At 37.8% G+C, this 12,403-nt stretch overlaps 1 protein-coding gene across 2 annotated transcripts in view; it reads right to left on the bottom strand.

The window, feature by feature from the left end:
* LOC109110606 (signal-induced proliferation-associated 1-like protein 3) overlaps nucleotides 1–12,403 on the bottom strand; it is a 74,475-nt gene that overhangs the window by 42,546 nt on the left and 19,526 nt on the right. The window lies entirely within an intron of this gene.

Raw genomic sequence — 12,403 nt, 5'->3', positions numbered from 1 at the left:
CACACCAAGGCGGTGGGCAGAGAAAGGGTATTTTGAGGTTACAAACACAGACAGCGTTCAGTGAACAGGCCCTACAGGAAAAATACGCATGCTTGTTTATGGCATGTAAGGATGTACAAAACTGTTTTTTCAAAAACAATTGGTTGGTGGCTTCCCTGTACGAATAGTCAACTAACCGGACCTGAGGAAGTCTTGTGTAATTAGGCTGGGTTTAGGTTCATCTGACCCTATGAATGCCTGTACATAAGACTCATTCTGGTGTTAGAGTGTGACAGAATACAATGCAGTGGCAAAAAAAAAAAAAATTAAAATCTAAAAGAAAATAATAGAGAAAAAAAAGTGTAAATGCAAACAGCGTGAAGCTAAACAAAAATCTAAATGGCCAATATACTGTATACACATCTCAAAATGGCAGATATTTGCATCGGTCGAAGGGATAATGCACAATTTCTGTATTCAAATATTTTTAATGAATTGAGTAAACATTGTTTTAAAAAAGTTTGCAGAATTTCAGCATAGCGGTCTCAACTTCACAAGGTTAGCCCATATATCACATATGTTTTCTGCATATCAGACCCCTCACTCTTTTGTTATCAGTATTGGCCACTGAAAAATGCATTTCAGTCGACCACTAATTGGAAAAATCAATGTACACTCACCTAAATTTTAGGATTATTAGGAACACCTGTTCAATTTCTCATTAATGCAATTATCTAATCAACCAATCACATGGCAGTTGCTTCAATGCATTTAGGGGTGTGGTCCTGGTCAAGACAATCTCCTGAACTCCAAACTGAATGTCAGAATGGGAAAGAAAGGTGATTTAAGCAATTTTGAGCGTGGCATGGTTGTTGGTGCCAGACGGGCCGGTCTGAGTATTTCACTATCTGCTCAGTTACTGGGATTTTCACGCACAACCATTTCTAGGGTTTACAAAGAATGGTGTGAAAAGGGAAAAAACATCCAGTATGCGGCAGTCCTGTGGGCGAAAATGCCTTGTTGATGCTAGAGGTCAGAGGAGAATGGGCCGACTGTTTCAAGCTGATAGAAGAGCAACTTTGACTGAAATAACCACTCGTTACAACCGAGGTATGCAGCAAAGCATTTGTGAAGCCACACACACACACAACCTTGAGGTGGATGGGTTACAACAGCAGAAGACCCCACCGGGTACCACTCATCTCCACTACAAATAGGAAAAAGAGGCTACAATTTGCACGAGCTCACCAAAATTGGACAGTTGAAGACTGGAAAAATGTTGCCTGGTCTGATGAGTCTCGATTTCTGTTGAGACGTTCAGATGGTAGAATCAGAATTTGGCGTAAACAAAATGAGAACATGGATCCATCATGCCTTGTTACCACTGTGCAGGCTGGTGGTGGTGGTGTAATGGTGTGGGGGATGTTTTCTTGGCACACTTTAGGCCCCTTAGTGCCAAATTGGGCATCGTTTAAATGCCACAGCCTACCTGAGGATTGTTTCTGACCATGTCCATCCCTTTATGACCACCATGTACCCATCATCTGATGGCTACTTCCAGCAGGATAATGCAACATGTCACAAAGCTCGAATCATTTCAAATTGGTTTCTTGAACATGACAATGAGTTCACTGTGCTAAAATGGCCCCCACAGTCACTAGATCTCAACCCAATAGAGCATCTTTGGGATGTGGTGGAACGGGAGCTTCGTGCCCTGGATGTGCATCCCACAAATCTCCATCAACTGCAAGATGCTATCCTATCAATATGGGCCAACATTTCTATAGAATGCTTTCAGCACCTTGTTGAATCAATGCCACGTAGAATTAAGGCAAGTCTGAAGGCGAAAGGGGGTCAAACACAGTATTAGTATGGTGTTCCTAATAATCCTTTAGGTGAGTGTATAAGCAATAGAACAAGCTTTGTTTGTCTTAGCAGCAGCAGAAGTGTATGATTTGTTTGTCTTGGTTTGATTTTGTTAAATTAAAATTCCTCATAACAGATTAAAAATTCCTGTTTTACATATCTCATTAGTGGGACAGCAGCTTGGAAGACAATGCAGGCGCTGACGTTGCAAGTAACTGCGTTGTGATGTGCAGTCACATTTGCAATGGAGAGCCGCACATTAGAAAGATTATTCAATCTGAGCCGCATGAATATTGTAAAAAGTTGCTATTAGCGTGACTATTTCAGTCTCTCTAACTTCCGAAGGTTTCTGTAAATGAGTGAGATTTTAAATGCACATACAGCAGATCCTCTCAAAGAGACATTTTCTGAAACAGAGCACTATCTGCATGATGTAATGTCTCCTCGGCTCAACTGTTCTCCTCTTAATTTGTTCTACTGTCAGATTCCTTCTGGGTTGCTCCCCCAAATACATTAAAATCTCTCTGGGAGGCTTTTGAGGACAATTTCCCAATTTTACTTCAAATTAAACATCTTGTAACTGTCCTGACAGCTGAGAATTACAACTGTTGGAAGGGTGACAGTGGAAACACAACATCCTGACATTGAGACGCAACTGTAACAGAACAGAGGGCCCACTGACAACCTTCCCTGGCACAGAGAACGAGGCAGAGGGATGCATGTTACGGATAAATAGCAGTGAGCTTACAGTAGAGCCGAGGAGATTGGCTGCTAAATGAAAATTTGAAATGCTGTGCGTGGGGAGACTGCAGAGGGCTGAGGGGATTTCACTGCCCTTCATGCATCCTTTAAAACAGTGACAGAAAAGGCAGTGCTTGTGTGTAAACATAGGTTGACATTCAAATGAAGCACCACAAAGGGTTGGTAGGCCATGCCTTTCGCTCTTCCTGCAATATTATGAGAGGCAGGAAAAAGAAACTTGAGCAGAAGGACAAAATTAGTGATGCACCAAAATTAATTTTTTACTGAAACTGCAGCAGAAAAGATTTCTTATATTTTTTATTATTACCTCTGAGACGTGATAAACAGTTAACAACTAGTACTGTTCATTAAAATGTTAAATTTACTTAGTGTTAAATTCTGCTTAGATAAAATACAGAATTAGTTATGCTTGCACCCTGTCTCTGACTACAGATATTTAAAGTTTTAAATATTGTATTTTATTAAATAATGAATTTTATTTTTAATGGGTGTGCCTAGACTTTTGATTCTTTCTGTTGATGAGGGCTTCATCACTGCAGAGTGTGCTTTCAGTCTGACTTCTCTTAAACGTGCCAAGATAGATGCTTACCCTGTCCAGCACTGAAGTGGCGAGCAATTCCAGCTGCAATGCTGAACCGAGTCTCTGCATCCTGTCTTCTCGTGCATTGGTCTTATATGGACGACCAGCCTTTTTGGGGGACTTGAATTAATTAGTGTAATTGTAAACCTGCAATATTCGAGAAATGAAAGATTTGGAATGTTCAACTTCTCTTGCAATGGCTGAAAGGCTCATCCCTTTGGCATTTATCTGGACAACATCCTGTCAGGATTTCAGTCACCTTAGAGCGGCCTGCCATCTTGCAATCTCAGTGAAAATTGGAGGAATGCTCCCAGTTAAATAGGGTTTGTCATACAATTAAGGAAATTAGCACCATGTGGCAGATGAACACCAGTAACTTGGAGGTATCTGTAAGTGTTCTTTAATTTTGATCAGAGTTCTTTTTCAAATATTTAATTTAAGTGTTTATACTGTGCTTCAGAATACAATTAATTTATGAAATATGCTTAAAAACCTGCCCTTCTATTCCTGTTGATAACTTCAAATAGGATTAAGCAGTGGCCTTGAAATAAGGAAATTATAGGTTATTCTCCAATTTTGATCTCCACTGTACTGTCATACCCCTATTATCTTGGGTAAATGGGACATTGAAATCAGTATGCCTTTCAGGGATCCATGTTCTCAAGTGATAAATTAAACCAGATTAACAAATTTTACATATTGCTACTTTAGCATGTTTTTTTTTTTATCACAGTGTTAACAGATTTTAGCTTTTCCACATTGTGTGGCCAAAATACATGTGAAAAGCACTAATTAAACATTATTGATTTAGTCAGTGGTTTTGGCCCTCCAAACTACTCTGACTGAAACCAGAATGTTTGGCCAAATAAAATTCATATATTTTCTTTTACTGAAATTCAGTGCATCACTGGACAAAATGTATAAAAAAGTGACTTCATTTATTTACTTTTAGTGAATTACAGTACATTATTTGTTAAAATGTAAGAGTTGGTGAGTAATGGGTGATGAGTTTAGAGTTTTGGGTCTGCTTTGATATGGAAGAATAGGCTTCAGTCCTCGGGCACATGTCTGCAGCATTATGGCAGCAAGCTCTGCAATAAAGCCTCGGGCAATGTCTCAGTATGGCAGCAAATGCATCCGAGTAAATATATATAACTTTCAGCATTTACGTGTTTAGGATAAGTAAATCAGTTCTAATTTAATTTGAGAATTTAGAATAAGCACATCACTTCAAAAGCCTAAGCTATTCATGGTTTTCTGTTTTTAGTCGAATCAGTCTCTCAGCATTATCTACCAGTTCATCTAATTATGACTGAATGAGAGAGGTTAATGTTTACAACCCCAATCCTTTTTTCACACAGACTAAGTTTTACAATTTTCATAAGCAGCTGTTTCCCCCACGATAAAGCAATTTACTGCAATTTTATTCTGTTTTATTCTTATTCTTTGTGACACACCGCTGCATGGAATCATACCGTATGGGGGTCAGTGTTTTGATTTGCAGAAGAGTTGACAAAGGATAACCATCACATAAGGGGGTATGTGTTTTGATTGAGGATATGACAATGCAAAATACACTCAGAAACACACACTACTGTGTCTCCATCACGGCAGTCATGTGAGGCCTCATCTGATGTTCACAGAACCCGATTAAAGGGCAGTGCTGCTGGAATGCGGATACACAGAAACACACATTCTCCGCCGGCAGTCATGTGATCTCACTTCGCCATTCTGATTCATCTTCATTCTCGCCCGTCTGATCTCACTCACATTCTCATGTTGGGGTAAACAGCTTTTTGATTCACGTGTTGATGGTGCTTCTTAAAATGCAGTGCAGTCAAAAAGCCCTTGAGAAATCTGAGATTACATAAAAGCCCAACTCAGCCCAAAAAGCCCAAGAGCACAGACCAGCCATTGCACACACATCGACTGCTTTAAAAAGATCTCTCAATGACAATCAGTAGGAGAGCTGCCAAAGAGGCAATTTCCATCTATTACGCCTGATGACTAATTACTATCCTTCAGTTCCAAGAAATTCTAGAAATTATGCAACAGTAGGAGATGTCAACCAAGTTTAAGTGAAGAGACACTAATAATAATCCCTGGTAGTTTCCTTTTTTTCCTCCGATTTATGCCCAACATGGGTCACAGTCCAAGCTGAGGCTTAGGAAGCCATTAAAACAGCTTCTTCATGATAATATAAGAGATAAAACTTAAAGGTTTCATTCTTGGTAGCTTAAAAAAAAAAAAAAAAAAAAAAAGACAAGCAGTGACCCAGTGACCCCATCATGGTGCCCTTCGATATTAGTAAATCAAGTAGACATTAGTGTGTGACCACTATGGATTTTCCAACTGCCAATGCAAATATCTACAGCATTGTTTGCATTGGCTTAATTTTTTTGATCAGCACATTTCAAGTTTAACCACAGTAGTAGCTAATGACATTAACTATGAACATAATCTACTAATGTCTGGTAGCACTAAATGTAAATACCTTAATGTATTTTTTTCACATTTTTAAAGTCTCTTATGCTCACCAAGGCTGCATTTATGTGATCAAAAATACTGTAAACAGCAATATTGTGAAATACTACTACAATTTTTTATTTATTTGTTTTATTTTTAAAATTTTTTGGAATTATTGTTAACCCCAAGTTGTTTTTTATTATTTTTTAGCATCATCACTCCAGTCTTCAGTGTCACATGATCCTTCAGAAATCATTCTAATATGCTCATTTGTTGCTGAAGAAAAACATGTATTTGACCTATGTTGAAAACATTCAATATTTGAAGTTCAATATTTTGTGCAAACATGATTTCTGGTTGTTTTCATGAATAGAACATTTAAAAGAACAGCATTTATTTGATATATAAATCTTTTGTAACATTATAATTGTATTTGTTGTCACTTTGGATCAATGCATCCTTGCTGAATAGATACATAGTTTAATTTTACTGACCCCAAACTTGTCACTAAAGTGAGGCCACTATAACGATATAAAGTGAGATTATCAAGGGTTCTGATTAGCACATAGTGACATACTTTGAATGATCCAAGTATGATGTGCATCAACCCCACAGTGTTTTAAAAAGCAATGTACTACATGCTTTCAGAAACAGAGCTTTTGTTTAAAGCCATCCTCCAGGAACTGGGGATCTGGCACGGTCTCTCAGTCTCATGTTTGACCCAAAGCAGGAATGCAGGGACTTAGGCCATTTCCTCCAGCTGTCTGCCTCCAACTCTTCAGCCAGAGAACACCACTTATCTCCTCTAAAATCCTACATGTCCCCCACTTTTATTTCCTTACACACTTCCCTTGTTCTTTCCATTCCCTTTATCTCTATTATTTTACATTAGAGATAAAGCATTTATAGAATATAGAATACAAAACTAAGTTGCTTCTCTCATTCTCTCCGTTGGCAAACTTCTATGACTACGCCAACAACCCCAGGAGTCCTGATAATGATGACAGCATACAGGACTGGATTACATCCCCACAGCTGCTAGAGCTACATCCCTCTCCCGAGAGAGCAAATGTACATGTTTGCACGCACACACACAACATTCTGCACTCTAGTTGGCACACATAACTGTGCGTAAAAATGGGGTCACAGGAAGTACTGGATATGTTCCCTTGTTTCCAATTACTGAGCTGTCAACACTAGGTACTATCCAGTAATTCCTAGACGATACTGTTTTTGAATGCTGTCCACCTCACGTACAAACAGTTCAAAACCCTCATTAATGCATTTAAACTTCAAATGATAAATTAAAATCATTAAAAAATAAAAATTCCAATTGCACTGTAGATTTACTGAAGCGCAGCGTGTGAAACTGGTAAAATGTATGACGGAATCAGAATTCACATTGAGGGACTTGAGAGATGCCCAATCAATTTAGCATGCAAGCATCTCTGGTTCTTCATGTATTTTCATAACAGGTCCAGGCATGCATCTAGTTTAACCCAGCCTAATTAATGTTATGATAGACTGCTAGATACACAGATACTCAGCTGATCCCTGAAGGGAAATGCTGTGACTAACACTTAGCTAGGCAAGACACAGCACAGGAGTCCATGGAGGGTCATTTGGGGGACAACTCATGCTGCCCTGTGATTAAGTGTGTCATCACATAATGAATGTGTATGATGAGAGCTGTGCCATGAGGGGCTGAAGACATAACCGGTAACTGTAGCACACTGCAGACAGCTTAACAAGAACTGATGGACCTAGTAATGAGGACAAACAACATCCGATGAGGCTTTACAGGCCAGGCTAGAGTGAACGTTCATGAGGGAATGCTAAAGCTCCCCTTCTTCTAGTTTTTGCTTGAAAAAAATAAAAAAAAATAAAAAAAAACTCTTATGGTATAGACTCTTTTTTTAGTTTAATATTGTTGGATAATAGTTTTTAATGTCGTAATTAAAATTTCATCCCAGACCGCTGCAGCAGCAGCAACTAAAACACAACATTAGAAGTGTTAAGCAAAGCAAACAAATACTGTAATACTCATTATTGATATTAATAGCATTAACAGCTCCGTTTCTTTTCTCAATTATGTCAACTATTACTTGGCAGAAGAATGTTTTATTTCTAGTATTATTATGATAATCAATGTATTGTTGTTGTTGTTGTTAATAACAATAATGAATCAATTATCATAGTAATAATTATTAATATTAATAACACTAAAAACAGTCAATAATTATGCTGTTTATAAACAATATTCGTAAACAGCCGGCAGTTATCTCATTTAGGTCAAACATTACTTGGTAGAAAAACGTATTATTATTATTATTATTATTATTATTATTATTATTATTGTTGTTATTTTTTATTTTAAAGATTTTAATTATTATTATAATAATAGTAACAATAATAATTAATATTTTTGAAATAATAAAAATATTGAATAACTATATAATTAACAATAATAAACCCAAGTATTATTAATAACACTAATAAACAGCCATTTACAAACAAAATGTAGGTAGACTTTTTGAAGTTTTGGCAGAATATTTGTTTATTACTATTATTCCTACTTATTATTTAAAAAATATATATATAATATTATTGCACATAATAATAATAATAATAATAATAATAATAATAATTATTATTATTATTATTATTATTATTTAATTATTCTTCAAAGTAGTTGGCTTAAATGAGAAATGCCCGCTAACACAGAACTGAGAACCATTCAGATTTGAATGTTGGTCAACGTTATCAGTTTTTGCTTTGTTTGGTATTAAAACTGCTACATGATTAATACGGACGTTTGTTTCTGGAGCTTAACTGCACATCATATGGTTCTTGTTTTTTTTAAACATACACAGATGTAACTAACCCTCAGAGGACACGCTTTCAGATAAACTGAGATTAATAACTTAATCTAGTAACTCATGAATTAGGCTGCTATGATCGGAAGGAATGCAATAGAGCTAATTGAACAATAACTCATTTACATAAGCACAAAAGTTTTCTTGTCTCCCAGCTTGGCATCTCATGAGTCTACAGAGGTCTCAGAAAGTATCTGTACACCTAGATTTTCCAAATACTTCTTGTGTCAACTCCTTTTGCAAAATGTTTTGCATAAAAACATGTTGACGCCACTTGACACACATGAATTATGTATATAATGTGGAGACACTCATGTGTTAAGTGTATATGATAATTTTCATGCAAATTTTCTGGGTCAGACAAAGCTGGTATGTGGTCCAAACTCATTTAACAGAACTGAACCTTCTCTAACCCCAACCAACCAACATCACCAAACACACAATAGCATGGGTCATGAGGCATTAGAGAGGGGGAGGAGGGTTACTGTAGTCGAACAAAAGAGTCTCTGACACAGTTTATTATGTCTGCTCTTCCCCCTCTTTTCAAACAAAGAACTGCGAAGCGTTGCATGCGTGAATTTAGAAAATGCGAGAGAATGCAAACGCATCCGCATGTCTGAAAATGTGCACGTGTGCAGATTTCTGAATGAGTCTGCAGAGCTCTTGTGCTTTCACCAGCAGATCAGTCTCCAAAGATGCCCCAGATCGCTTTCTCTGTTGTAAAGATCTTAAAAGTGGCTCTTTGTAGGAAAGGGCTTTTTTTAGAGCTGTCATGAGAACCAGATAAAGCAGAAGCCAGCACTGAGAACGACGGAGCCCCGTGATAGAGATAATGTGGTTACTCTAGTCCTAATGAAATGATGCCTTTCTCTGAGTTACACACACTAACAATGAGATGAGAGTGTGGAAGAGAGAGAGAATGAAAAAGAGAAGGAGGGCTTTGTGATCCATGTTAACTAGAAGAGGGAATTTCATTCTGTTCCCAGTTCAGGGCCCAAGGGAGTCTGTGTCTTGTTTGTGATTGTTTCCTAACACACATCAGCTCTAACATTGTTTTTCTACAACGTTCGTATCAGAAAAGTTCAAAAGAAAACAATTGCATCAGTTCGCTAAAGAATTACAAGAAATCTTATAAAATAAATGTATTTGGGAAAATATGAGGGGCATGACTAGAAAAAAACAGCACCAGACAAAGGTCAGTCATGCCTCAATACATAAGGAATCAAGATGTAAGGGTAGAACATTTATTCTTTAAAATCAGAAAGACATACTATTTATTCAGCTGGAGAAAGATAAAACATGCTGAGGGAAACCAGTACTAAGTGAGCGCAATAAATCCACGTTTCCACCGCTGGAACTTAACCCAGGAACTAGGGACTTTGGGCTGGTAATTGATGTGTTTCCGCTGCAGGAACCAGGATCTAAATAAAGTTCCGGGTAAAAAAATGCCCCTCAGAAAGTCCCTGCTGGCGAGGTAGTACTTTTTCAAAGGTCCGGAACTTTCATGGGCGGGACTTGGGCGCTAAACATGCTGATTGGTTGAGTTCATGCAGCATTGTGATTTCAACCACCATTTATTCGGATAATTTTCAAAATATAAATGTTATTGTGTCATGAAATGTAGTTTTAAAAGTATTTCAGGTGAGAATGTAGTTGTTTAAAACTCAAATCTGCGGTTTATTTACTAAGACAGCACCTTTTTAAAAATGTGTTTCGCCGATTTCGGAGACGATCGCAAAGTCCGAACTATCGAGGATGCAAGTAAGAAATGTGCGTACTTTGTATTGAGAAACGCGCGCAGACCTATGTCACCAGACTATTTGCCTAATCTTCACGGAACTTCAGACCGCGGTAGAAACGCAGAAAGCAACAGGTCTGGGGGGAAATAGTTCCTGGGGAAAAAAAGTTCCTGGTACAATTGTTCTGGGTAATTTCGGTGGAAACGTGGCATAAGATGCTCTTCTCTTACACAAATAAGTCAAAAATATACTTTCAAAGATCATTACATTTCCAGTATATATACTATATCCCTGGTTTAAATCTCCCAATTTTTAATGAACCCTTAATATTCCTCTTCTTTTTATTCACTCCATTAAACACACACAGGCACAAATCCAACCCAATATAACTGCTCTTTTAGCCAATTTATCAGTGTACATTGAGTCTCGCTCCCCCCAAAACCTTACTAAAGTCTACACGCTTACAGAAATAAAAATCAACACACAACCTCCAAGCCTTTCTTCCTTTCATAATGTATAACAAGCGTATAGTGTTCTGGTATTCATACGGTGTAATAAGCAAAACGTCTTGCAGTATTCATGTGCGGTGACCGCACAGGCGAGGCGCTGCATGGTGATCAGTAACACCGCTGAACTGCAGAAACAGCAGTGGGCCGCTATAATCACAGACAGTGGCTGAATTATTCATGCCCTGGGCTCCTCCCGGCCTGTGTGTGTTTGTGTTGTAATCCAATGACTGCTAAGTGTATCCCCACTCTCCTGTACGCCACATTCCTGAAGCCGGTTTCTGGATGTGTAACGTTTGCCCTGCAACAAAATACCAGCATGCATAAATTTCCCCAGCCAAAACACACAATCTTAAATAGAGACATTTGTCTGGTAAGTGAATGATGTGGTCTGAGATGATGTCGAGCAAAGTGTTACACCCCACCCACAATCCCGTACAAGTCTCGACATGTCTGTGTACAGGAAACCAAAGACAAATATTCAGTTTAATGGTAAATACTAAATAGAGTGTTAGCGATCCATATTAAACCAGTTCTATGGTCACAATCACAAAGGACCAATATTTTAGTCGTTCCTCAGATTTAAATGCACATCCACAGGGACAAATGTGAGCGTTCAGGCGTTTATCATTGAGAAAATCCACTCGGTCAGCAGTTAAGTTCAACAGCGTACATTTACGGGGCTCCACATCCCTTTGAGATATGTTGTAATCTAACTCCCCCTCAATCTCTACTCCTTTTTCTGCCAGATGGACAGAGTGGGAAAAAGGGAAGCTGTAAGCCCACTGGGTGGCCTTGAATGAAGCTGTTAGCAGTTTGCTGTTAGCACTGTAATGAACTGCAGCTCCTGCAAACAATTAAAGCCGAGGGGAGAGGTACTGGAAACCAGAACCAACTGTCTGTTTCCCCAGCAAACCAGCCAATGCTACTGAGTTTACAAAAAAATCCTGCTCCTTTCCAACCTGTCATTTTGAAAGTACCCTAAGGAAGTTTTTATTCGGAGAAAGAGTATTAGATGCTGTGTATGTCATGGTGTTGTGCATCTGGGAGTCAGTCTTCCAAAATTAACCTACATAGAATAAAACTGCCTTTCCACAAATGTACTACTTCCATCATTCAATCAGCCGAATAAACACCACCAAGGTCCATATTCATTCATGCATACCTCATTGTCGAGCTTTAATTTGTCAAATTAAAAATGACATCTAGAGTGATAAAATGTAGATGTCCCAATTCACATACAATCTGTCCAAAATAGCATGCATGACTACAATCCAAGCATCCCATCACAGTAGGTTTAAGATATCATGCTAATTGTGTTTATGTTATGTACTATTACCAGTACATTTCGAAAGGTTTTAAATTATTTTTAAGAAAAAAATATTTTTATTCACCAAGCATTAAATTAATCAGAAATTACATAATGTTTCAAAGGATTTCTATTTCAGATAAATACTGTTCTTTCCAACTTTACTCATCAAAGAATCTGGAAAAAATGTATCGCATTAAGCACAACTGTTGATAATATTCATTGAGCACCAAATCAGCATATAATCCATAAAATGAGCATATAATATTTCATCAAAAAATATCTTGATTTGTGTTCCGAAGATGAACGAAGGTCTTAAG

Source organism: Cyprinus carpio, chromosome A18 (genome assembly GCF_018340385.1).
Source record: "Cyprinus carpio isolate SPL01 chromosome A18, ASM1834038v1, whole genome shotgun sequence".
Lineage (NCBI taxonomy): Eukaryota > Metazoa > Chordata > Actinopteri > Cypriniformes > Cyprinidae > Cyprinus > Cyprinus carpio.
This window is presented reverse-complemented; position numbering and strand designations above follow the sequence as displayed.